At 37.9% G+C, this 26,530-nt stretch overlaps 2 pseudogenes; one reads left to right on the top strand and one right to left on the bottom strand.

Annotated features, from left to right (window-relative positions):
* The first annotated feature begins 13,948 nt into the window (after window positions 1-13,948).
* LOC101724232 (polypeptide N-acetylgalactosaminyltransferase 1 pseudogene) lies at window positions 13,949-15,619 on the top strand (annotated as a pseudogene).
* Window positions 15,620-17,415: 1,796 nt separating this feature from the next.
* Window positions 17,416-19,504, bottom strand: LOC101724938 (deoxynucleotidyltransferase terminal-interacting protein 2 pseudogene; annotated as a pseudogene).
* Between the last annotated feature and the right edge of the window lie 7,026 nt (window positions 19,505-26,530).

The following is a 26,530-nucleotide window of genomic DNA, read 5'->3' as shown; positions in this document are numbered from 1 at the left end:
TCTACTCTGTTTATCCTTTCAAAGTACCAGCACTTTATTTTACTAACAAAAATAAAGCAATTTTCAACATTTCTAATGTATATGTATGTATTCCTGTACATATGTATAAGTGTATATATGTGTGCATATGATTATTTCCTCCCACTGGATCATAAATTCCATGAGGCCAAAAATTGTGCCCGTCTTGTTCACTGGTGTGTATCCAATAGTTCGTATAATGTTCAGGGCATAGCAGGCACTTAAATGTTCCTGAAGGAAGAAATAACCCAAAATGTCCTAACCCAAACAGCTAAATCACTGATAATACAGCAGTTGCTGACCAGAGAAACTATAAAATAAGGTATTCATCTGAATAACAGACAAATTCTGCAGCTCCTACACAGTCAAAATGTTACAGCAGCAATCATAATATATTGACAAGTAGCAAAATTTGAATTTCCTTAGCAATACAAAGCTAACAATAAAATCTAAATTTGTGGCAGATATTAAGGATTTTCCACAAACACCAAGGACTCTTATACAAGTAACTTTGCAGGGCTGATAAGTATGTGGCAAGAATGGTAAAAGACCCAGAGAAGGACCCAGGTGTAGGCAAAGCTGCTCATTGTCACCCTTGTCTACCTTCCTCTTCTCTATGTAATCAATTTTGATGATAATTATAGCTGCCCAGCTAAAGACTAAATTTCCAAGTCTTTATACATGGTCAAGTGATAAAGTTCTGGCCAACAGAATGGGAAGAAAATTTATATGTACAACCTTTAAGTCTCGTCTTAAAAGAAGGGATATGTCTTCCTTTCCCTTCTCATACTACATCTTTATTCTTTCTTGTGGAACATAAATGTTGTTGTCAGCCAGCCTAAGCTGCATAGACTGGTACAGAGGAGGGACAGATGAACCAGATAGAAGAGGACTGGATCCCTGTACCACCAAATAGAGCAGTACTGTCATACCACTATTACCTAAAAAAGAAATAAATTTCCATCTTATTTAAGCCATTATTATTTTGCACTTCTGTTATAGGCAGCAGAAAAGACATCTTAACTAAGGGAGTGGATCATGCATGAAGAGAAATCCAGACACTAGTGACCACAGTTTTAGTCACTGCTAGGAAAGAGTTTGTATCTGTTTCTTGAGATGAGAACTGGAAAGTAATATGAGAGCCCATTTCATTTAATTTATAGTGGTTGCATGTATTTATGTAATATTAGTTATATGTTAAAATGTTTATGGTTCCCATTAAATCAAATGTATTCCATAATTCTGTTATAGTCTTCCTAAAGATCAAAGTACAGAGACCCTCTACACATTATTATAAATAGGGTTTCTAATTTGACCCTAAATGTCAATGACAATAAAGATTTGGGGGCTGAAAATGGGCAAAAGCCAATTAAGAGCTTCCTCAAAGCTAAACTCAAGGCACAACTCCATCCCTCACCCATATTCATGCACTCTTTACAAAATATTGCCTTAACCAAGCTTGTTGGCCAGATGTACTATTATACTACTAGAGAAATATACATAAGGTTATTTTAAAGATGTACACTGCAGATTGTTTGTCCATCCATAGTCTTCCTTTGTTCTCTGTCCTTAGTGGATTGCATCAAATGATTACCTTATCTCATGGCTTCTGGTTGAGTTTTACCAATCAGATAGATGGCCTGAGACTGGAGAGTGGGAGAAAACAGCTTGAGACCTTTATTGCTCTAGTTTCTCAGTGTTTCTTTTCCTCTATTGAAGGTCACAGATTCTGCAGGTTGTCTTCTCCTACAGCTACAGCAGAGCATCTCAAAGTATAGTATTCATACAAATAAACTGTGGTCTTGTTAAAAAAAAAAAAAGCAGGTTCTCATTCAGTGGGTCTGGAATAGGGTCTGAGTTTTCAGGTAATGCATTGCTGCTGACAGGAGACCCACTCTGTAAGGAGCAATGATCTACAGAGCTCACCAGGCTGTGGTAATAGTTCCTAGGGATGGAAATGATTCCCAGCTATTGCTAGCCACAAGGTTTTGCAACATCTTTATTGGTTCCCTCAACCATGCAACCTTATCTATAAGTAACCTTTTAACTCCATTCAGTTACCTTTTGAATGTTCCATACAATGGACAAAATAATTTAGTTACATATTAGAATTTAAATGTATGAAAGTCCAGGTGGCAGATTATAAACTTGTGTTTTCCCAAGATTGAGCTGGGTATTGGGTGGTATTACTGATAATAAAATTTCTTTCATATTTAATAATAAATACTGGCTGAGAGTCAAATCATTTTTTCAGTAAGCCCCTAAATTATTTGAGGAATCCTCAACCCCAGGTGACAGAAAAATGTTAAACCCTTAGGGATTTGGAAAATCTCTCCCAGTGTCTTGGAAGCAACATTTTTATCAGAAAAAAATCATGAAAACTGATAAAATTCATGCTGTTGGGAGAAACCCATTCATTGGTGTGCTGCTAAATATTTAACAACCTGCTTGAGAGGTGGGGGAATAAGGAGATTCTGACTTGCAGCAGTGCTATAAATAACCTCATCATAGTACAGTCAAACTACTAACAGTTGAACAACCAACTCACAAAGTTTAATAAGAGATCTTTGCAAACTCGTACAAGATGGCTTTGGCACACTATTAACTCCATTATTAAACTTCACCTGAAAGCCACATGTCATTCCTAACATACATCTACTAGAGCAATACATCTGCTTTTTTGGTTCGGTTTGTTTAGGTTTTGGTTTGGTTTTTTTATGTTTTGTTTTGTTTTTTCAGTACCAGGGATAGAACTCAAAACCTTGTACTTGCCAGGCAGGCGCTGGGCCACTGAGCCATATCCCCGGCCCTGATTTGGTTTTTTGAGACACGGTCTTGCTATGTAGCTCAAGCTGGCCTTGAACTTGCAATCCTCCTGCTCAGCTGGGATTACAGGCATGACCACTATCCCTGGCTTAGAACATTTGCTTTTTTAGTTTTGTTTTGTCTTGGTATTCCTTTTTTAGTGTTTTTATTAGTATATATTTGTGATGCAAATTAATTACATTCATCTTGAGGAATTAGTAAATATGCATGTTGCATCTTAATCATATTAGTTCCTCTTCTGCTTGCCCCTCCTTTCTTCCTCCCATCTCCAAATCCCTTTCCCATCTCCACAAAGTCTACCTCCTTGTTTCCCAGCATATTTCTTTTATCTGACTCTTTAAGTATTTATATTTTGGTTTCCTCAGGTAAGAGAAGCCATGTGGTATTTAACCTTCTGTTTCTGATTTATTTCACTTAGCATTATAGTCTTAAGATGCATCCATTTTCCTGTAAATTACTCAAATATATCCTTTTTATGGCTTAGTACTACTCCATTGTGTATATACCCATTTTCTTTATCCAATCATCTGTTGTCTGTCTTAGTTATTTTTCTTATTGTTGAGACAAAATACCCAACATCCACAAGTGGAGGAAAGGTTTATTTCAGCTCACAGTTTGTAGAGGTTTCAGTCCATAGTCAGCTAGCTCCAAGGCAGGGTGACATGGTAGAGAGGCATCACAGAGGAGAGCTAATCCATGGCAAAACAGGCAGGCGGCAGAAATCAGCAGTTGCAAGCCTCACTCTCCCTTTTATCCTATCCAGGCTACAAGCCATTTGGGCAGTGCCACCCACACCCAGGGTGGACCTTCTTCTTATCCATACCCATAACTATGCCAAACCAATTTAGTTGTCATGTGCCCTTAACCCCAGTATCACACACTAATCCAGCATCACAAACCCATGACCCAGCCACCTCCCAAAAGCCCCACCTATGAGTTCATGAGGCTCTGGGGAACACCAACTTACAAGCCAAGATTTTGGAAGTGGACTATATGTCTGTTATGCTGCTGTAAATATGGGTATACATGAATCACTGTAATGTGCTGTCTTTAACTTTTTTGGAAAAACACCCAGAAAAGCTCACATTTTGTAACAAAATATTTTACTCACCTGTCACAGATTGAGAATTCAGAGAAAGTATGGAGTTTCACTGCAGGTTAACTTTCTTCTGCCAAGGCAGAGAAGACTGAGTGGCTACTTGCATATCAAATCTTTCTTTTTTTATGATAAAGATCTAATTCAGTATTTCTCAAAGTGTAACCCTTTGACCACATCGACCTGAACTTCCTGGATAGCTTGTTACAGATTGCAGGCCAAACTCCAGACCAGTTCAAACAGAATCTTGAGAAATGAGGACAGCAATTTATACCTTCCATGAGTTCCCTGGATGACCTGTATACTCACTAAAATTCAAGTATTCATGCTTTTATCCTCATAGACAGCATCATGGAAAAGGAGTTATATACTATGAAGCAGTAGAGGTGATGATCACACCTTGCTTCTGTCTCCACAGTGTTTCACACTGGACTCACTATCTAATTGTCACAGCCTGGAGGTGATGTTGGCTTACAACTGGTCAATAGGTCACAACCACACCCAGCTTCTGCTCTGTGAAATTATACAAATGTGCAACAGGGATAGACTGTGCTCCCCTCTTGGTTCTAAATTTTAAATACAAAGCTGGCAAAGAGGGCTTCCAAAGATATTCTTGCTTGAATAAAGTATTGAAACATAGGTCCCACCACTCTCGGCCCAGAGGAAGGGGCCTCTGGGTCAACATCCATCCCACCACTCCCAGCCCACAGCAAAGGGCTTTTGGGTCGCCTTCTATCCTGCCACTCATGGCCCAGAGGAAGGGGCTTCTGAGCCACTGTCCCACCTCTCCCAACTCAGAAGAAGTGAACCGCACAGGCGCCAACAACACCGCACCCCAAGACCTGGGTCGAAATGAGAAAATACATAAATAAGTCCCAAAACCAGACTTCCAGATCACCTACAGCAACCCCAAAAGGAAATGAGATGGAACACTCTGATACTCAACCACCTGGACCCACTGAACTGGCAACAAAAGGGGAGCTGGAAAAAATGAAATCAGAAATAATTTCTCAGAATAACAGTAGAAATTATGCTCCTACTGCAATACATGATTAATAAATCTAGAGAGGAGCTGAGGGACATGATGGAATCCCAAAATAGGAAACAAATGGAATCCATAAAACAGATGCAAATAGATTTCCAGGAGATGAAAAGCTCCATTAAAAGTCTACACAGCAGAATGAGCCAATGTGAGGACAGAATTTCAGATATAGAAGATAAGATTGCAATTAATGACCAGGAAAAGAAAAATTGTTTCAAAATTGCAAGGGAACACAAGAAATCAATCCAGCAGTGGCTAGGCGATGCAAAGGACAATACCATAAGACTGATTGGAGTCAAAGAAGAAACAGGAGAAAATGCAGATGACATAATAAAACTCTTCACAGAAATAATGGCAGAAAAGTTCCAAAGCAGGGGAAAAGAATTTGGCATACAGATAAGTGAGGCATATAGGACTCCAACTAGCCTTGATCAAAAAAAAATCTACACATAGGCACATAAGTGTTAAGATTCCAGAAACTCAACAGAAGAACAAAGTTCTACAAGCATGTAGAGAAAAGAAACAAATCACAGACAAAGGAAAGCCCATCAGAATCACAGCAGACTTCTCAACACAAACCATCAAGGTAAGAAGATCTTGGAGCTTGATAGCAGGCATTCTTTCTGGAATGAGGTGGAATCCCAGCGTTAAAAGAATTTAACCAAAGAAATGTAATAAAATACTAGCACCTAATCACACTCTTGAACAAATGAACTTAACAGATATTTACAGAGTCTTCCACACCACAAAATCAGTATACACATTCTTCTCAGCTGCACATGGATCATTCTCCCAAATAGACCACATACTCACACATGGAACATGTTTAAGTAAGTGCAAAGGAATTGAAATTATCCCCTGTATATTATCAGATCATAGTGTGATGAAATTGGAGATCCATAGTAAAAGAAACCTCAAAAATTTCATAAACACATGAAATGAACAACATACTTCTGAATAACGAAGGAGTCACAGAGAAAATTAAAGAAGAAATCAGACAGTTCCTTCAATTAAATGACAATGACAATACAACGTATCGGAATCTATGGGACACAATGAAGACAGTCTTATGAGGGAAATTCATAGGAGTGAATACACATATTAGGAAAACAGAACGAGCCCAATTAAACAACCTGATGCTGAACCTCAAGCTTCTAGAGAAGGAAGAGCAGGACAAACCCAAAGCTCATACAAGGGAGGAAATTACAAAGACCAGAGAAGAAATCAATGCAATGGAGACTAAGAGAACGATACAAAAAAAATCAATGAAGCTGAGTTGGTTCCTCAAAAGAATACACAAAATTGACAAACCCCTAGCCAACCTTATCAGAAAAAGGAAAGAAAAGGCCCAAATCCATGCAATTAGGAATGAAAAGGGTGAAATTACAACAGACCTACCAGAAATCCAGAGGATCATCAATACCTACTTCCAGAACCTATACACCAGTAAGATGGAAAACACAGAAGAAATGGACAGATTCCTAGATACATATGAATTACCAAAGTTGAACAAAGGAGACCTAAAAATTCTAAATGACCCAATATCAACCAATGAAATTGAAAACGTAATGAAAAACTTACCAACTAAGAAAATCCCAGGTCCTGATGGCAACCCTGCTGAATTCTACAAGACATTTAGAGAGGAACTACTGCCAATACTGTTTAAACTCTTCAGTGAAATTGAAAGGGAAGCAGTACTCCCAAATTCTTTCCTGGAAGCAACCATCACCTTGATCCCCAAAGCAGAGAAAGATCCAATCGAAAAGAGAACTATAGGCCAATCTTACTAATGAACATAGATGCAAAAATCCCTAATAAGATACTGGCAAATAGAAGGCGGGGGATCATCAAGAAGATCATACACCCTTACCAAGTAGGATTCATCCCAGGGAGGCAGGGATGGTTCAACATACGCAAATGAATCAATGTAAAACACTATATCAATAGAGCCAAGGACAAAAACCATATGATTATCTCCATAGACGGAGAAAAAGCATTTGACAAAATCCAACATGCATTTATAATAAAAACCCGACACAAAATTGGAATAGATGGTCTCTACCACAAACTGATAGAAGCCATCTATAAAAAACCAACAGCCAATATCATACTGAATGGTCAAAACCTGAAATCCTTCACACTAAAATCAGGAACAAGACAAAGATGTCCACTATCACCACTCTTGTTCAATATAGTTCTGGAAACATTAGCCACGGCAATAAGACAAGAGAAAGAAATAAAAGGAATAAAGATAGGAAATGAAGAAGTCAAATTGTCATTATTTGCAGATGTCATGATACTCTATATAGAAGAGCGCAAGAACTCCGCCAAAAGTCTACTAGACTTAATAACCAAATTCAGTAAAGAAACTGGTTACAAGGTCAACACACAAAAATCAATAGCTTTCCTCTACACCAATGACAGACTCACTGAGAGAGAAATAGGGCAAATATTTCCTTTCACAATAGGATCCAAAAAAACTGAAATACATAGGAATCAACCTAATATAAGAAATCAAAGACCTCTTCTCTGAAAACTATAGCACTCTGAAAAGGGAGATTGAAGATGATATCATAAAATGGATAGATATCCCCTGCTCCTGGGTAGGAAGGATTAATATAGTGACAATGGCCATACTTCCAAAACTGCTATATAGATTTAATGCAATTCCAATTGAGATCCCAGCAGCATACTTCATGGACCATGAGAAAACAATCCAAAAATTCATTTAGAACAAGAAGAGACCCAGAAAAGACGCAAAAGCAATTCTAGGTAACAGAGACATGGCAGGAGGTATCACAATCCCCAACCTGCAACTATACTACAAAGCCACTGTGATAAAAACAGCATGGTACTGGCAAAGAAACAGACCTGAGGACCAGTGGAACAGATTAGAAGATGCAGAAACAATGCCAGACACACTCAGCCATCTCATCTTCGATAAAGGAGCCAAACACCCTCACTGGAGGAAAGATAGCCTCTTTAATAAATGGTGCTGGAAAAATTGTGTTTCCACTAGCCAAAGATTAAATCTTGACCTATATCTCTCACCGTGCACTAAACTAAAATTGAAATGCATTAAAGATCTAGATATTAAAACAGAAACACTGAATCGGCTGGAACAGAGGTTCAGTAGAACACTTGAAGACATTGGTGTAGGAAAAGATTTTATGAACACAACTTTGTTGCCCATGAACTAGCACAAACAATCAACAAGTGGGATCTCTTCTTTTGAAAAAGCTTCTGCACAACAAGAGAAACCACCAGCAGTGTGAAGAGACAACCCACAATGTGGGAAAAAATCTTCACCTGCTTTTCCTCAGACAAAGGTCTACTATCTTGAATCTATAAATAACTTAAAAAAATAAAACCTCCCAAATTTAAAGACCCAATCCATAAATGGGCATCTGAATCAAACAGACATTTCTCAGATAAAGAAGAAGAGGTATCAAATAAACATATGAAAAAATGTTCAACATCACTGGTCATTTGAGAGATGCAAAGGAAAACAATGCTGAGATTTCACCTCACTCCAGAAAGAATGGCTGCTATCATGAAATCAACCAATAACAAATGCTGGTGGGGCTGTGGGGAAAGAGGCACACCGCTCCACTGATGGTGGGAGTGTAGACTGGTGCAACCACTGTGGAAATCAGTATGGAGATACCTCAAAAATCTAGAACTAAAAGTCCCATTTGACCCAGCTATTCCCCTGTGGTTATCTTCCCCAAGGAATTAAAAGAGTCATACCACAGTGATATATGTGTACCCATGTTCATAGCAGCACAATCTGTAACAGCTAAAACTTGGAAACAGCCCAAACGCCCATCAACTGGAGCCAGATAAAGAAAATGTGGTTTTTTTATAAAATGGAGTACTACTCAGCCATAAAAAATGAGAAATTAGAGACATTTATAGCTAAATGAATCCACATTGAGGCGATACCCTTAAGTGAAATAAACAGGACACACATGTGTAAATACCGAATAGTTTCTCTAGAGTGAGAAACTGAAAGTGTAAATAAGGACTAAAAAGTATAATAGATAATGTGAAATAGAAAGAAAAGGGGCAAAGGGGAAGGGGAAGTAGGAAGGGTAGGGGAAAGAAAGAAGGGAATAGAATTAATATGAGAAAATGAAAAAATGGAAACAAAGTCTTTGTAAATAGGGAGGGATGGAGGGGTTGAAGGGAGGGCAGGGGAAGTGGGAAAAATAAGAACCAAGAGAGATTTTGTAAAGGTGCAAATTTCCAAAGATGAATGTCATTATACTGTATATCTAAAATGCGCCAATAAAATAATATTAACTTGAAATAAACTTAACTTGAAAATGTAGTGTTAGAGTATGCAGGATTCAGGGTAGATTTGATTCAGCAATTCAACAGTGAAATAGAACTCCCAGATTTTTTCCTCTATGTGACAACTTTATATTCAGGATGTTTCCCCTTTCTGGTCTCAAGATAGCTTCAGTGACTTCCAGAGCTACATACTCTTCAAAAGACGGAGAGAGTTAATCTAGCTCTAGAGACTCAGAAAGCTACTTTCCCAGGAGATGCTAGATTGATGTCACAAATCAATCTCTGCACCAATATCTACAGCCAAAATTTGGGATTAACTGAAGAAACTCAGACGTGAGAGATCTCACTCCTAGAGCCAGAAGTAGAGTCAGATTCCCCAAAAGCAACTGGGGGAATGGAGCCAAAACTCTCAAGGTTAAGAAAAAGTTATACAGAAATATACCTGTGGTTCCTATGCTGGAGAAGGAATATTGCAGAAGAGTAACCTTTACAAAGAGGAAGCCACCATCCACACTGTCTTCCTCTTTGCTATCCTAGCACCATAAGTTTCAAGGGAGCCCAGACTGGCTGCTTTTCTCTTGTGAATGAGAAGAAATAGGTGAGGGCATGGCACAGAAAGTTCTGAGTTCAGAAATATTTCTTTCCTTTTCAACAAAATGAGCCATGTTTTCAAAGTTTATACTTTTAACCAATAGCCATAGGGTAAAGTGTCACTTAGCTGGCCACAACAGGACTATGATTGATACGTCTACCATACCAGACAATTCTACATACTAGCAATTAGAGGAACATGAGCACACAAGAGCTTCCCAGTAGAATACCTGCCAAAGGCCTCAGACTGTCACAGAATTAACTGTTCCGTACCATAGCCATAGATAAGAACAAGTGCACTGCTTGTCAGAGAACCACTACATCCATTTGTGACCGTCATCTATTCTCCACCTCCTTGTCATTCCTACATCTCTGTCTTCTTTGGCCTTCACCTTTCATCTGTAAGGAGGACAAGAGGCCCTAGATCAATACAACAGGCAACATTCTAATGTTCCGCTTCCCTCATCAGGCATGGCACCACTTTAGACATTTTAATTCTTGCACTAAGTTTTCAAGCAAGAACTAGATGACCTAAAGGTGACACATTTAATCAAAAGATGAGGTTATTGAGGAGCAAGAAGCTGTAAAACAAATTATAGGAGTATCTTATTAGCAAGAAGGATGAAACCAGCCTGTCTTGTGGCTTCTGCCCCTTCCTATAATTTCTCCCGCACCCACAATGCATACCAGGCCTTGCTTCTGAAATACTTCCCACTAGAAAGAGACAAGTCAGCTAGTAGTGAATTCCTAAGCCATAGTTTATGTCTGTAATTCTAGGCCCTAGATTTGAAAAACTATGCAAATGGCCTGTCCTAGGGCAGTGAGCGGGTCACCAACAGTGTCTCTCTACATGGAGACTAGTATGTTACAAGGCCATAAAAGATTGCTTCCTTTAGTAGACTTTTTTGTCTATGCTCTTTTGTGTGTTTCACTCCATACCCTCACTTGCCTCTCAAGTTTGATAAATAGAGTAGCTCATATCCACAATAGTTATTTGCCATTAGCAAAATTTAGTAATGCTCAATTAATTCATAGGAAAAAATGGGCTTCATTAAATGCTGAAGTCTGCCTGAATTTACCTCTGGAACAGAGGTGTGCTTAGCAGCTGATGGTTTGTTTTGCTGCATTACAGCAGGCTACTGTGACATTATGTATTCTATCAAAGCGTGAAAACCAATTCGAGAAAGATCTGTGCCACGAAAGTCTAATATACTGTATATTTCTTTGTCCCTATTCAACTCATCATTTCAGGAAAATAAGGAAATATTTTTATATTAAAAACTGTAATTCTACAGATTTCAGCTGAATCTTGGTTTAAACAGAAGACAACAGTGTAAGTCATGTCTATGTGTGCAGTTAGTGTCAGTAAGATTCATCTGGCCAAAATCTTTTTCTGTTTTGCTTTGTTTGGTTTTTTTGACACAGGGTCTTGCTATGTAGTTCAGGCTGGCCTTGAACTCACTATATCACCCTAGCTGGACTTGAATTTGCAGTGATCCTCTTGCTGTGCCTCTGAGTCCTGGGATTACAGGTGCATGCCACCATACCTGGATGGCCAATATCAGATACAGTGATTCTTGGCATTATAAAGTTATACCATCCTTTTGTTTATTTAGTTTCCAATGGCTTAACATTCTGCCCAGAATGATATGGACTTTAAGAGTACATTAAAATTTATTTTGGTTGGAGGGATTTTTCACAATTTCATAACATCCTTCAAGGTCACCGAAAAATAGACTCAAGATTATAATACAATGTGAACTGAATGATCAATGATTCAAGATTTTGAAACTAAGTCAACATTCTTTAAATTTTTATGCCTAAAAGTAGTGTCTGCCTCTTTTTAAACCATTTTGTTTCAAGTCACCCAAGAATTGGCAAGTTTCTGGAGAATTAGTCTTCTCAGACTTTGGCACAAAAATCACCTGGAGGGTCTGTTAAACCACACATAAGTGGAGCCTCACCTCCAGGGATTGTAATTCAGTAGGTTTTGGATGGGGATCAAGATTTTACAACTCTAACAAGCTTCCAGTTGCTGATTCTACCAACCTCCCAACCAATCACAGGCTTTAAGATTCTTCATAAACCTGAGGTCTACATTATGTGACAATACCAAGACCCTACATTTTTCATGAGTGTGTTAGTTTACTTTTTTCTCTCGTTGCTGAAACAAAATACTCAACACCCATTATCAGCTGGCTCTGAGGCTGGGATGGCAAACAAGCATCTCAGAGAACAAACAACATGGCACACACAAGGCAGCAAAGGTAACAAGAGAGAGTTTAACAGCATCTTGCTGCCCCTTTTATCTTATTCAGACTATGGGTGATTAGGGAGGTGCCAAACTAATGACTCACATATAGTGGTTTAGTAATCACACGCCCTTAACCCCAGCATCGCACATTCCAGATTCAACTACCTTTGAAAAAGAAAGTCCCACCTCATCTGCATGAGGCTTTGGGGGGACATCTAAACACACTATAACAATGGGTAATATTAAGGTCCAAAAGCTTAATGTCAGTATTTGATTTTATTGTCATCATTGTCCTGAGATCTATAGGCATATATCTGGAGATAATATTCACTCCCACTCAGGATCTATAAACAATGACAAAAGTAAAATCATTTCTGAGAATCAGCCATTTAGATTACGTCATAGCCCCAGAGAGCAACTTCTGGTTGATTTTGACTACCAACCTTGCTCCCTCCAATTCACAAGTACCTATCTTTAATTTGGTACAAAACGCTCTGTGGATGCAAAAATATTACCTGGGAACGTGTCCCTAGGAAGCAGTAAACAAACCTAAACAAAATACTAACAATGTGAGTGCAGGTTGCAGACTGAAAAAAGTTAACCAGCTCTGTGTTTACCCTATGATACCCTGAATGTACATATTGGTTCGTTTTTTCTTTACCAATGTTCCACTGATTATTGGGATGAAGAGGTGATGAGGAAAGAAAATACTAACTTGATTTAAAAAAATAATAGCTTTTTATCAACAACTCCTAGAGGAAGGAAACAAATATTTGTCAACACCTGCAAATACCAGCCTTAATTCCATAAGCAGTTCAACACAGTATAGTTATTATTTTTCTATTTACATATAAAGTAACTAATGTTCCAAAAGCTTAACATGCCAAAATCATAATGCTACAAAGGGGCAGATCTAGGCTTCAATTACATCATGCTATTTCCTCTACACATACTAGTTCTGCTGATGTAGCTTTTCTTACTAATAACTAGCATTTACTGAATGTTTTCTGATCATTTGATATAGATTGCCTTTCAATGTTCACAGCCCTAAAAGGCAGGCACTAATATTATCATTTCGTAGATGAGAAAACTGAGTTTAACTGCAAAGTTAAGTAATTTTCCCAAAGTCATACAGCTAATGAATGGTGGAGCTGGGATCTTCTGCAGTTAGGATCTAGGCCCATGCTTTTAACTACTATTATATTTCCACATTGCCTAATGGTAATGACACAGTTTGAGAATTATTAAAAACAACCAGTTACCAATAATATGCCTACTAAATAATAATATACCAACTAAAGACTTGGGACTTAAAAGAACCCTGAGTTTGGCAATGATGGAAGGCAGAGGAGGTTAATCTTGGAAGACTTTTGGAAGAGGAAAGTTTTTGACCATTCTAAGAAATTAGAAGGGGCCTCCGAACACTCCAGGCACCCTGAGGACCCGCCAGAGGGAGCGGCAGAGGCAGCATGCGGGGTGGCCCAGACTAGCACTCCCAGCCCAGGATGCCCAATGCCGGTGCGGGGGGGGGGGGGATTGTGCTCTGGCCACTGCAGCCCACGGACCTTGCTGCGACTTCCGGGCTGGCCCAGAGGAGCGCCCGCAGTGAGGAGATGAGAGGACATGTGGATTGGAAGTATGATTTCATTTGAAAAACCAGTTTGGGGATATGAACGTGATTTCTGATGAAACTGGAATGGGATAATTTTCATGATCTTTGTATATTTACATATATAAATGTACATATAATGTATATAATAAATATATTGTATATAAATACATAATAAAGATTTTTTTTAAAATTTTGCATTTGACTTAAAGTGCCATGAGAAAATTTGCATACTGCAAGGTGGTCCTAGCCACGTCCTTGATTTGGGTACTCTTGGATATGTTCCTGCTGCTTTACTTCAGTGACTGCAAGAAATGTGATGAGAGAAAGGAGAGAGGACTTCCTGCTGGGGATGTTCTAGAGCCAGTACAAAAGCCTCAGGAAGGTCCTGGAGAAATGGGGAAACCAGTCATCATTCCTAGAGGATCAAAAGAAAATGAAAGAGATGTTTAAAATCAATCGGTTCAATTTAATGGCAAGTGAGATGATTGCACTCAACAGAAGTTGTTAGGTTACAAGGGTGTAAAACAAAGGTGTATCCAGATAATCTTCCAACGACAAGTGTGGTGATTGTTTTCCACAGTGAGGCTTGGAGCACACTTCTTCAATCTGTTCATAGTGTCATTAATCGCTCACCAAGACACATGGTGGAAGAAATTGTTCTAGTAGGTGATGCCAGTGAGAGAGACTTTTTGAAAAGAGCTCTAGAGAGTTCTGTGAAAAAACAAAAAGTTCCAGTTCAAGTAATTCGAATGGAACTGCATTCTGGATTGATCAGAGCTAGATTAAAAGGAGCAGCTGTCTCCACAGGTCAAGTGATCACCTTCTCAGATGCTCATTGTGAGTGCACAGTGAGATGGCTGGAGCCTCTCTTAGCCCGGATCAAACAGGACAGGAGAACAGTGGTATTCCTATCATTGATGTGATCAGCGATGATACTTTTGAGTATATGGCAGGCTCTGACATGATGTATGGTGGATTCAATTGGAAACTCAACTTTCAGTGGTATCCTGTTCCCCAAAGTGAAATGGACAGAAGGAAAGGTGATCGAATTCTTCTATCAGAGCACCTACAATGGCAGGAGGCCTTTCTTTTTCAATAGGCAGAGATTACTTTCAGGAAATTGGAACATATGATGCTGGAATGGATATTTGGGGAGGAGAAAATCTAGAAATTTCCTTTAGGATCGGGCAGTGTAGAGGAACTTTGGAAATTGTTACATGCTCACGTGTTGGACATGTGTTTCAGAAAGCAGCACCTTCCACATTTCCAGGAGGCACGGGGCAGGTCATCAATAAAAATAACAGACGACTTGGAGAAGTGTGGATGGATGAACTCAAGAATTTCTTCTATATAATTTCACCTGGTGTTACAAAGGTAGATTATGGAGCTATATCATCAAGACTTGGTCTGAGACACAAACTACAATGCAAGCCTCTCTCTTGGTACCTAGAGAACATCTACCCTGATTCTCAAATTCCACATCATTACTTCTCATTGGGAGAGATACAAAATGGGGAAACAAATCGGTGTCTAGATAACATGGCTAGAAAAGAGAATGAAAAAGTTGGAATTTTTAACTGTCATGGTATGGGAGGTAATCAGGTTTTCTCTTATACTGCCAACAAAGAAATTAGAACAGATGACCTTCGCTTGGACGTTTCCAAACTTAATGGCCCCGTTACCGCGCTCAAATGCCAACATCTAAAAGGCAACCAACTCTGGGAGTATGTCCCAGTGAAATTAACCCTGCAGTATGTGAGCAGTAATCAGTGCCTGGATAAAGCCACAGAAGAGGACAGCCAGGTGCCCAGCATTAGAGACTGCAGCAGAAGCCAGTCCCAGCAGTGGCTTCTTCCAAACGTCACCCTTCCAGAAATATTCTGAGACCAAATTGACAAAACAAGGATTGACTGGGCTACCTCAGCATACATTTCTGCCACATTCTTAAGGAGCAAAAAAGGAAAAGTGCTTTCCTTCTCTGCAGGATGTAAGGTTTATCAGCCATTAAAACTCAGACTCCTCTAGCTTTTCACTAGCTGTGAACCGGCCTTCCTGTCCAAGGATGTGAAACTGCGTAGTCGTGAGACTGTGCACACTGATGTTTACAAGTTGGAAAGGGTCTTTCATCAAGAGACATGGGAAAGAATATTCAGACAACAAACCTTAATCAACAAAATGTGCTTTTTAAAGAACTGCACCTTTTAGGGTTTGCTTGCACATCAGTAATTTCTGCTGAGTGTGCTGTCATAATGATATTTCCAAGATTTTTTTCCTGATTAGAACTGGTAGCCAGTATATTAACTATTGATATGCAAATAGATGAAAAAGAACTGGAACCAGATTCACAATCATGAAAACATTTTTACAACAATTTTTTTTAAAACTACATTGAACAGGGTTTAAAGAAAATTACAACAGAACTATGAGAAGTACAATTTGCTATAGTATAGTATAAAATTTCTATATAGATTTTATACCTCAGTGGGAAAACTAACTGATTCCAATGACATTCATTTTGTTTTCATCTGTGATAGTCATGGATGCTTTTATTTTTCTTGGGGTGCCGAAAATGAGCTGGAAAAAAGGCTCTTTGAACATAGTTTTAATTTCTACAACACTTTTTATTTGGTTTGGGGACTATTAGAATTGTAATTTTTTTGTTTACAAATCAAGATTTTATTTAGTATGAGAATTTGCGGTCATTTAAGATCCAAGTCCTAACAAGTAGCATTCAAAAATAGTTATTTCTTCTTCCTGTTTTGATACTTTACTCTGTCACATGAGACTCTGTATTACACAAAAGGCAAAATAGTTTTTGAAATAAAAGTTTTTCTATAAAAAGAACACATATAAATGCTTCTCTAACTTCAACAGTGAAAGTTACTATTATCTCTAGTGTTTACTAGGCTGCTTGTGACCCCAAACAGTAAAAGTAAAACATGAGATTTTACATTCACTAAAAGCTAAAATAGTATGCTAGGAAAATAAAGATACAGTAAACAATGATATAAAGGAGGCTGCAACTCACCAAGAAGCATTACAGAAATGACCAACTAGGCCTGGTGGCAGAAAGCAAGTCAGCCAGAATGCATACTTGTGTTACTGGAGAGGAGATAAACTGAGCCACTTTACCTTCTGGCCAAATTAAAATGCTATTTTTCAATCCTGTTTTGCTTGAAATAAAACAATGAATGTAGGTTAAGATCAATTTTCCTCCTGTTTCTGGATCTGAATTTGCAGCTCATTATAGGGCATGGCCTGTCTATCAACTCCCCCGTATATATACACATACATACATACATACATATAAAACTACACAGTAACTAAGGTATTATTTATACAATCATTAAAAAATGTTCTTTGAGCATATGAGCAAATGCTATACCTTTTAATTAAATTTTCCTTAGATCACCAAGCACTGAAAAGCAAATAAAAATATTATCTTAAAATGGTCCACATTCTTTTCCCTTTAAACAGTCTAAGCCAGAACAGGTCTTTTGTAGACATGCTTATTTTTATTCCAAAGGGCATGTGATTGATTCCCTGTCAATTTTATTTCCAACCAGAAATCCCTATATAAACAGAGTCAGTCTATATTAAATTTGTGATGGTGTTAGTCTTCTAAACCTCTTTTACAAATAAAGGGATGATGTAAAATAATGGGATTTGCCTGGTGAATATTAATTGTGAAATTTCTTCTTCTTTCTGAACTTTTTTTCCTGCTGCATTTGCTGCTTTTTCAGCCATGATCTCTGAGTATTTCCTTCGGTTATATCTTCTGAACTCAGAATCAGCCAGCAGTTCTTCCACAATAGTCCTTTTCCTTTCCTTCTTGGGAATTCGTGAATGGTAGAAATCAGCTGGATTGTCAACAGTAGTTCCAATCTGGAAGTACTTAGGGAAGCCATCTCGGTCATTTTTCTTGTAAAATCTTTTTGGGTCCATGCTTGCTCTCATTTCCACAGCTTTGAGATCATTTTTAAGTTCATCAGTCAATTCTAGAGCTTTCATACCAAACCAACCATCACCTGCAGTTTTTTGTCGCTCTTTCCTGCGTTTTTTTCTGACGTTGACGCTTCGATTCACTATATGGTGGGACACAATAGGTTTTTTTCAAAATCAGGTGTAATAACAGCTTTCTGTAGAAGCTCAGTTTTCTTTTTCTCCTTGATCTGTGTTAGAGTTTTCTTCTTAGACTGAAGTTTTTCTGCATTAAAATTAATGTACACACCACCCAACTGCTTGATACTCAAACGGGGTCTACACTGCTACTTGTCAACTTCAGAAGTTTAGACTTTGTGTTATTTAGTAAGTCATCTTCATCACTATATGCATCTTTATTTCTGTCACTGTCTGATGGTTCTTCTTCACTGTTTTCATCCTCCTCCTCTTCTTTTTCTTCCTCAGTGGAAACCTCACTTGCCCTATCTTCCAAGTAAAAATTTTTATCAGCATTCAATCCAGGAGTTGTGTCAATTACAAAGAATGCATTGTCCTGAGACGTATTTTCTGAGTTTCCATTTAATGATTCCTTGTGACCACTATTTTCAACAGAACACACAGTGTCCCCTTCACTCTCATTGCTTTCAGATTGCTGGCTTTCATCACTGCTGAGAACTAGTAAGACAGAATCATCTATATCCAAGACTGGTTGAGCTCACATTTGTTTAGTCTGGTATCACATTCAAGATCTACACTCCTTTCACTGTTGTTGTCCTCACTGACAACTTTATCTGTGGACTCTTCGTCATCACCACGATGACCACTGAACTTTGTCAAGTCACTTATTTTTATGGTGCTTTTTCTCTCTCCATTCCATCTGTTCACTTCCACAACTGCAAATGTTTGAGCTAATGATTTCATTACAGCTTCACAGTTCAGATTTGAGGGCTCTGATGTGGTTTTACTATTTTAAAGGGTAGAATGATTTTGAAAAACTAACTGAAGGCTAGGGTCCTTAAGTTTAGAAAGACATTTCAACTGAGAACTTTTATCATTTTCCTTTCCCTCATCTGTTACCCTGTTTTCTTCTTCATCCAAACTCTGAGAGGTCTGTCTGGTATCAGAATCCTCTGACTTCATAGAGATATCCATGATTTGCTTTGCATTATCTGGTACAATCTTAGTATATTTATTCTCAGTTTGTGCCTGTGATTTCCTTGGCATAATCTTGGTTGTTCTCTTATGTGTAATTTCAGGGAATGAAATGTCAGAGCATGATAGTTCAGCATCAGATATGGCTTCGGCATGTGATTCTTGGCTTTGACAGGTTAGAGCTTTAGCCTTACTTCTGGTTCTTGTCATTTCTGGGGAAGGCACAATTCTAGAAATACCTGAAGCATGAGATTCTGCTTCAGAGACAACTTCTTCAGCAACAGACTCATGTAGTGAAATTATTTTCTGCTTTTTTCTTACAGTGGGCACTGGAGTAGGTGCAATTATGATCTGCCTATTCTTTAGAATAGGCTTCTGCATCTCAGCACAATTTGACTCTGCATCGGAGAACTCTCCATCAGTAGATGGTTCAGTTATCTCTGCTAATGAGCCTGTAGTCCTGTTCTTCCTCTTTTCCGTTTTAGGAATTCTAGAGACTGAACTTTGTTTCCCAGCAGTCTGTGATTCAGCTGTACTTTGGTTATCAGGTCCAGATTCCTTCTTGCTTTCTGGATGTGCCTGAATTCCTTCAGCAGCAGAACTTTTCTGCTGGCGGCTGGTGGCCGATGAGACTTGCATTCTGGCCTGAGAATGCACAACCCTGGTAACCACCATTTTCACAGCATTTGGGTTCCCTGAGCCCGGCGGCTGGAATTGTAATTTTCAATTACCTTCTAAAAATGTTGAATTAACATGATGGTGTCTAGTCTCAACTGAACAAGTTAAATATTTCAATCGCTCTTGGGTCAGCTGGTGTATAGTCTGTCTCTCTTTTTGTCTCATACACACACATGTGCGCACAAACAACACACAAATTTCTTGCCACATCAACTTCTTAACTTGATTCAACAGATTATGCTTAATACCCAAGATTCATACTACTGTATTACAGATTGGTCTTCCTAGCAATAAATTTTCATTTCTTTATGATTCCACTTAACAAAAGGCTTACAGAAGTGTTTTATTATTTGGGTATTTGGAGATAATATATTTGATGGTTTTTTGGAAAACCTTTTTCACTCCATACTCAGATGTACTTCATTGTCAAGTGCCTGCTTAGATTAGATTCTTGAATTATAACGTTGATCTGCTGCTTTTTTAAAAATAAAATTTGAAGAAAAATGTTTAAAAAATTGAAGGACATGAACTGGCAAACAGAATAAAATGAATCGTCAAAAAAAATCATACATCATGACCAAGTAGGCTTCATTCCAGGGATTCAAGGATGGTTCAACCTATGCAAATCAATAAATGTGATACATCACATAAACAGAAGCAAAGATAAAAATCACATGATCATCCCAATAAACACAGAAATAAACACATCAATAAACACAGAAAAGGCTTTTAACAAAATCTAATGTCCTTTGATGATAAAAATTCTGAAGAAAATAAATATAGAAGGACCTTACCCCAGTCTAATAAAAGCCATTTATGACAAACCTACTACCAACATCAAATTGAGTGCAAAAAAACCAAAAACTTTCACTCTAAAATCAGGACCAAAACACGGATTCCACAATCACCACTTGTGTTCAACATAGTACTTGAAACATTAGCAAGAGCAATTAGGCGAGACAAAGAAATAAGATATATATATATATATGTAGATGTATATATATATATGATGTCAAATTATTGTTATTTGCAGATGACATGATCCTCTACATAGAAGACCCCCAAAAATCCACCAGAAGACTTTTAGAAGTAATAATCAAATTCAGTAATGTAGTGGGATACACAATCAGCACGCACAAAGCAATAGCATTCCTGTATACTAAAAATGAACTCACTGAGAAAAAAGGGAAAACATCATTTATAATAGCATCAAGAAAAATTAAATACTTCAGAGTTAACATAGCTAAGGAAGTGAAAAACCTTTACAACAAAGACTACAACACTCTGAAAAAAGAAAATCAAACAGCATATCAGAAAATGGAACAATAGTCCCCTTTCCTGCATAGGCAAAACCAATATAATCAAAATGGCCATACTTGCAAAATTTATCTGCAGATTTAAAACAATTCCAATCAAAATACCAACAACATTCTTCACAGAACTGGGAAAAGCAATCATAAAATTCATATGGAATCAGAAGATAGCCAGAATCTGGGTAACAAGAACAAAGCAGGAGGCATTGCAATCCCAGACTTGAAGTTATATTACAAAGCTACAGTGATTAACAAAAAAAAAGCATGGTATTGGCACAAAAAAGACATGAGAATCAATGTAACAGAATGGAGGCTGCAGAAACAACCCCAAGCACACTCAAGTATTTGGTCATTAGGGCCAAAAACACTGGAGGAAAGATAGCCTCTTTAATAAATGGTATTGTGATAACTGGCTATCCACATGCAAAAGAGTGAATCTAGACCAATATCTTTCACCATGTATTAAGTTAAAGTCAAAGTGTATTAAAGAACTAAATGTTAAAGCAGAAGCACTTAACCTTCAGGAAGATAAACTAGGTAAAACTCAAAGTCATAGGTGCACACAAGGACTTTCTGAATAGAACCCTGCTTGCACAGGAAATAGGACTCAGAATGAACAAATGGAATCTTTTCAAATTAAAAAACTTCTGCACAGCAAAAGCAACAACCAACAGAGTGAAAAGGCAACTAACAGAGTGGAAAAAAAAATTGCCAGCTATTCCTCAAACACAGGAAGAATATCTAGAATATATAAAGAACTCAAAACAGTAGACCCCCCCAAAATAAAAGACTCAATCAAAAAACTGGCAACTGAAATGAACAGACATTTCACAGAAGAAGTACAAATAACCAATAAATACATGAGGAAATGCTCAACATCACAGGCTATTAGAAAAATGCAAATTAAAACAACACTGAGATTTCCTCTTACCCCAGAAAGAATGACTATCATCCAAAAAAAAATCTAATAATAACAAATGCTGGCAAGGCTGCGGGGAAAAATATCCTCTACTTTGTTAGTGGGAATGTAGACTGGTACAACCACTATGTAAATCAGCATAGAGATTCCTCAAAAAACTCAAACTAGAAATTCCATTTGACCTAGTTATTGTTCTTCCAGGATCTTCCCAGAGGAGATAAAGACATCATATTACCATGATACATGCATACCCATGTTTATAGCAATACAATTCATAATAGCTAAATCCTGAAAGCAGCCTATGTGTTCATGAGTGCATGAATGAGTAAAGAAAATGTGATATTTACACACAATGGAGTACTACTCTGTCATAAAGAAAGATAAACTTGAGTCATTTGTGAAAAATGGATGCCCCTTGGGACCATAATATTAAGTGAAATAAATCAGAACACAAGCTGAAATATTACATGGCTTCTCTCCTATGAGAAACCCAAATTATAAATAAAGAGCAAACTAAAGGATAAATAATAGGAAGTAGAGAGATAGATCTTTCTCAAATGGAAAGGGGGTCAAGAGGTGGAGGGAGGGGGAATGATGGGTGAGAAAAGCAAAAAAAATAGGAATTAAGATATGTTATGTGTTATGTACATGTACCAACTCCACAAAAGAATGTGAACATTATATACTGCAAATATGTACTAATAAAAAATGTAAAAGTATCAGCTACCACCAATACTACATAGCAGTCTTTCAGAAGTTCCAGTAAATATGAGAAAATTAAATAAATTATACAAACATTAGAATAGAAGATATAAATATGTCTATTTTTTTATACAACTGAATCACTTGAAAACATATTTGTGGGAAAATCTAGTAATATTAATGAAATAATTGGTAATGTGTGGAATGTAAGATAAATAGAATAAAAGGCAATAATTTTTCTCTGTTTTATCTATAATCACTTAAAGATAGAGAATGGTATTTTAAAATCTTCAAATGGAAACAAATGCTAAAAGTGCTCAGGAATAAATATAACAAGAAAATCATAAGACCAATATGAGGAAAATTATAAAATATTATTAAAGGACATAAAATCTGAACATTTGCAAAGATAAGCCATGTTCATGTTGATGAATGGAAAGACAGTATGTTAACTCTTACTCATAAGTTTTCATTCTTTTTTCACAAATCTCTTGTGCGGTTACTAGTCTATTCATATTTCCTTCTCTTTAACATTTTAAAGGTTTTTTTCTAACTCAATTTTGATCATATTGTTTAATTTTGAATTTGACTTTTTTCAGTAAGCTTTAAAGCGTAAGCATTTTGCCATCATAGTGATTGTAAAATATGTCCACAGATTCTTTGATACTCTTCTGTTTAAAGGGTAGATGGGCTAGGGCTGTAGGTCAGTGGCAGAACACTTGCCTAGCATGTACAAAGCCCCACGTTCAATTTCCAATATTGCAAAAAGAAATAAAAATAAAAACAGCCTAATTACATAACTGTTCCTTTTGCTGAAGTGTGAGCTGTACTTAATGATCTGCTCCCAAAGAGCAGAAAAGGGCAACAGTAAGATGCATGACTTTTGAAACTGGTTCATAAAAGGCATTGTTGCTGCTTCTTCACTCATTCTTTCACATCACTTGTTCTGGAGGAAGTCACCTGCCATGTCATGAGGATACTCAAGTGGCCCAAAGGAAGTCACCTGAAAGCAACCAGCACTGACATTCCAGGCATATAAGTGAGCTATGTAGAAAGTGTATCCACTTCAAGCCTTCAGACTTGACTGTAGCCTAGGTCAATATCTTGACTTCAACTTCAAGATAGATCTTAAGGTTGAACCACCCAGCTAAGATTCTCTCAGATTTCTGATCCGTAGAAATTGGGCAGAGTAATAAATATACATTGTTTTAAACTATTAAATTTCTACTCAGTTTGGGGGCCACTTGTTATATAGCAGTAGATAATGAGCATGACTGTGTTATAAATTTTTCAAACATTATTTTAATAGCTCTACTATATATATACATCATAGACATGTAAGTATACATATCTATTTTGAGAGGAAGTAGTCTATATTGACAGGCATAATGTTAGCAACAGAAAAAAGTTAGAGAACTCTCATTTTTCCCTAGTACTTTTCATTTTTTCTTCAAATCAAAATAATGAAAGGGTACTTTACAAGCTATTATAAAATGCTGGCTAAGATTTTCAGGTCTCTTGCTTCTCATGCTATACTTAAAATGCAAATAAAGCTGTAGTCTTCATATTTCCATGGAAGAGAAATGAAAACAAAATTTAAAAATTTATCTCATAACATTTCTTTTATATCTTAATCAGAAGAATAATCTATTCTTGCTATTCACTTTCAAGAGCTGAAAACATATGTGGCTTTTCTGATAATTGGATTGCAATTTTGTCATTCCATGGATCCTTAAGCATGAAGCGAATATAGATCACCTCCAGAGTTGCTGTAGAAACATATCTGCCACACAAATTATTGGAATATAACATTGTTCATTCACACAAACACTAAATATTCTGAATATTTATTGATATGAAATACATGGGAATACAATCATGAACATGGCAGACATGTTGCTACCCTCACAAAGTTTTAAAATCCAGCATTATTTGCAAGTAAGTAAACAGGTTATCAGGATACAAAGTATTGAGAATTATAACCTGGAAGGAGTAGACTGCTGACAGCAAACAGAAGATGTATTTTATTCAGGAATGACAATTAAGTCTTTCTAGGTAAAACAGCCTTTAGACTGAGGTGCATGTAAAAATGTGCTGGTAAAATAGCTTTCCAGAAAAAGGATCAAAAGTTGTGATTATTAGTGGTTCTTAATTTCTATAGTGTAAACACTCCCACCATGGCCAACTGTAAGCTACTAATATAACATCACTGATCATGACATTTGGAGGATGGATCAGAATAAGTTCTCACAAACTGGGACAAGATAGCCCCAGCAAAGCACTGGAAAGGCCTCATGAAGTATTGTATCCTCTCTTCCTCTTATCTCCACCAGAGTCTTTGTTCAGGCCCATCTGATACTTCATCTAGATTATTACAATAATTCCTAACTGACCCATTGGCTGACTACCTGATGGCTCCTCTCCTAAACTCCTCCAGCTGCATTCTCATCATGCCACTTCTGTGCATGGGACTTTGAGTGACACACTATTATCTATATAATCAAAGTTTCTGAAGATAGCATACAAGACTCTTTGGAGTCTGTTTTGCCTGCCTATTCAGCCTCAACTACCAACATCTTCTCCTATGCCTGCTCTTCGCTAACCATCCTAAATATTCATCATTGACCTGTTATTCCTAAAACATACCACCTTTCCTCCCCTCAAGAATGATAACATAAGCCAATATTCATTGAGTATTAACTAAATGCTAGGGCAAGTATTAAGCACTGGAAGGACAAATATAAATAAGACATAATCTTTGATCCTAGCAATAGTGGGATGGACAGGCAGACATGTAAATTCTTTAATATAATGTTCTGAGATAAACACAGTACCAATAAGGAAGGCACAATACATAATAAAGAAGCATAAAACCCCTTAAGTCTTATAATAGAGGCTGGAATGTATTTTTTAAATGCATGAACTAATGATAAAACACAACACAGGATCAGAGAACACTTCAAATAAGAAGTACCACTTGAAATTTTTTTTCTGCAAGCCTGTGTGTTGGGTTTAGGGCATGCAGCTCCTGTGGGTTGGGTTTTGCTATTATGCAGCCTCTGGAGAACCAGCACTGATCCCCAAAACAAGGAGCACTGAAGAATGTCAAGAAGGCCTGCTCAGAAGCTGTTTGCAGAGCAGGTTTGACCTACAGTAAGAATTTTCCTAAGTGGCCATGTTTTCCATCCACCCTGGACATCTTAGGCCTGGCATAAGGATCAAAGCCATGCCTATAGATGGATGGAAGCTGGGAATATTTCCCCCTGCCTACTTTGTGCCAATGGGTTCTGTGCCATGGCCACCTGCCAACTGCAACCCACTCTTTGGCACATGGCAGCAGAGGCACTGACCAACCAACCAACCTGATTGCGGGTGAGATCAACACCCCAGGAAAAAAAGTAAGCCCCAGAGAGTCAGCAGATCCAGGGAGAAATAACAGACCAGTTCAACAGTGCTAGACCATGCAAAGCCCATAGCTATTGTAAACTATGAAAACAATGTGGAGTTTTACACGGAAAGTGACTTCTTCTGCATGACAGGCTAGCAATGGAGAAATCCAGTACAGTACCCCCACCATATTGGAGAGAGTTTAGTCAGGAGCCACTTTAGGAAGAGGTTAGTTGTTCAAGACTGAGACACAGAACAACTTCATATCAGGGTCTCCAGTATTACCCCGCCACAGTGACTAGGTGCAAGACTACCACAGCCACACAGAGGGTACAGGATAGACCTAAACACCCACACAGGTTCAAGCTCAGGCCAGGAAGGACATGAGGCCCTGCCTTCCATGATGAGAAGCCAGGCCCAATGAGTGTGGCTTCCTAAAAGTGATGGCATTAATTCCAGTGGTTTTCTTGAACCCCTGCACTGCTGCCTACATCCAGCAGAGAGACCAGTGGTCTGAATGCTTTCTCCATCTGCCAATGTGACCAATAACACATCTCAGCTTGAACAGTTGCCATAGCCTGGCACGTATGGACAGAAGAGCCCCTGGGGCACATAGACACTTCACAAACCCAAAGGCCATTAAGCTGTGTAGAGAAAACCATGACTTGCTGGATTCCAAGACTGCAGATCCTGGAAAGAAAT

This window comes from Heterocephalus glaber, unplaced genomic scaffold (assembly GCF_053883595.1).
Source record: "Heterocephalus glaber isolate CG9 unplaced genomic scaffold, H.glaber_assembly_v1.0 deba00001594, whole genome shotgun sequence".
Classification (NCBI taxonomy): Eukaryota; Metazoa; Chordata; class Mammalia; order Rodentia; family Bathyergidae; genus Heterocephalus; species Heterocephalus glaber.
The sequence above is the reverse complement of the archived record's forward strand: the minus strand, read 5'-3'. Positions and strand labels throughout refer to the sequence as shown.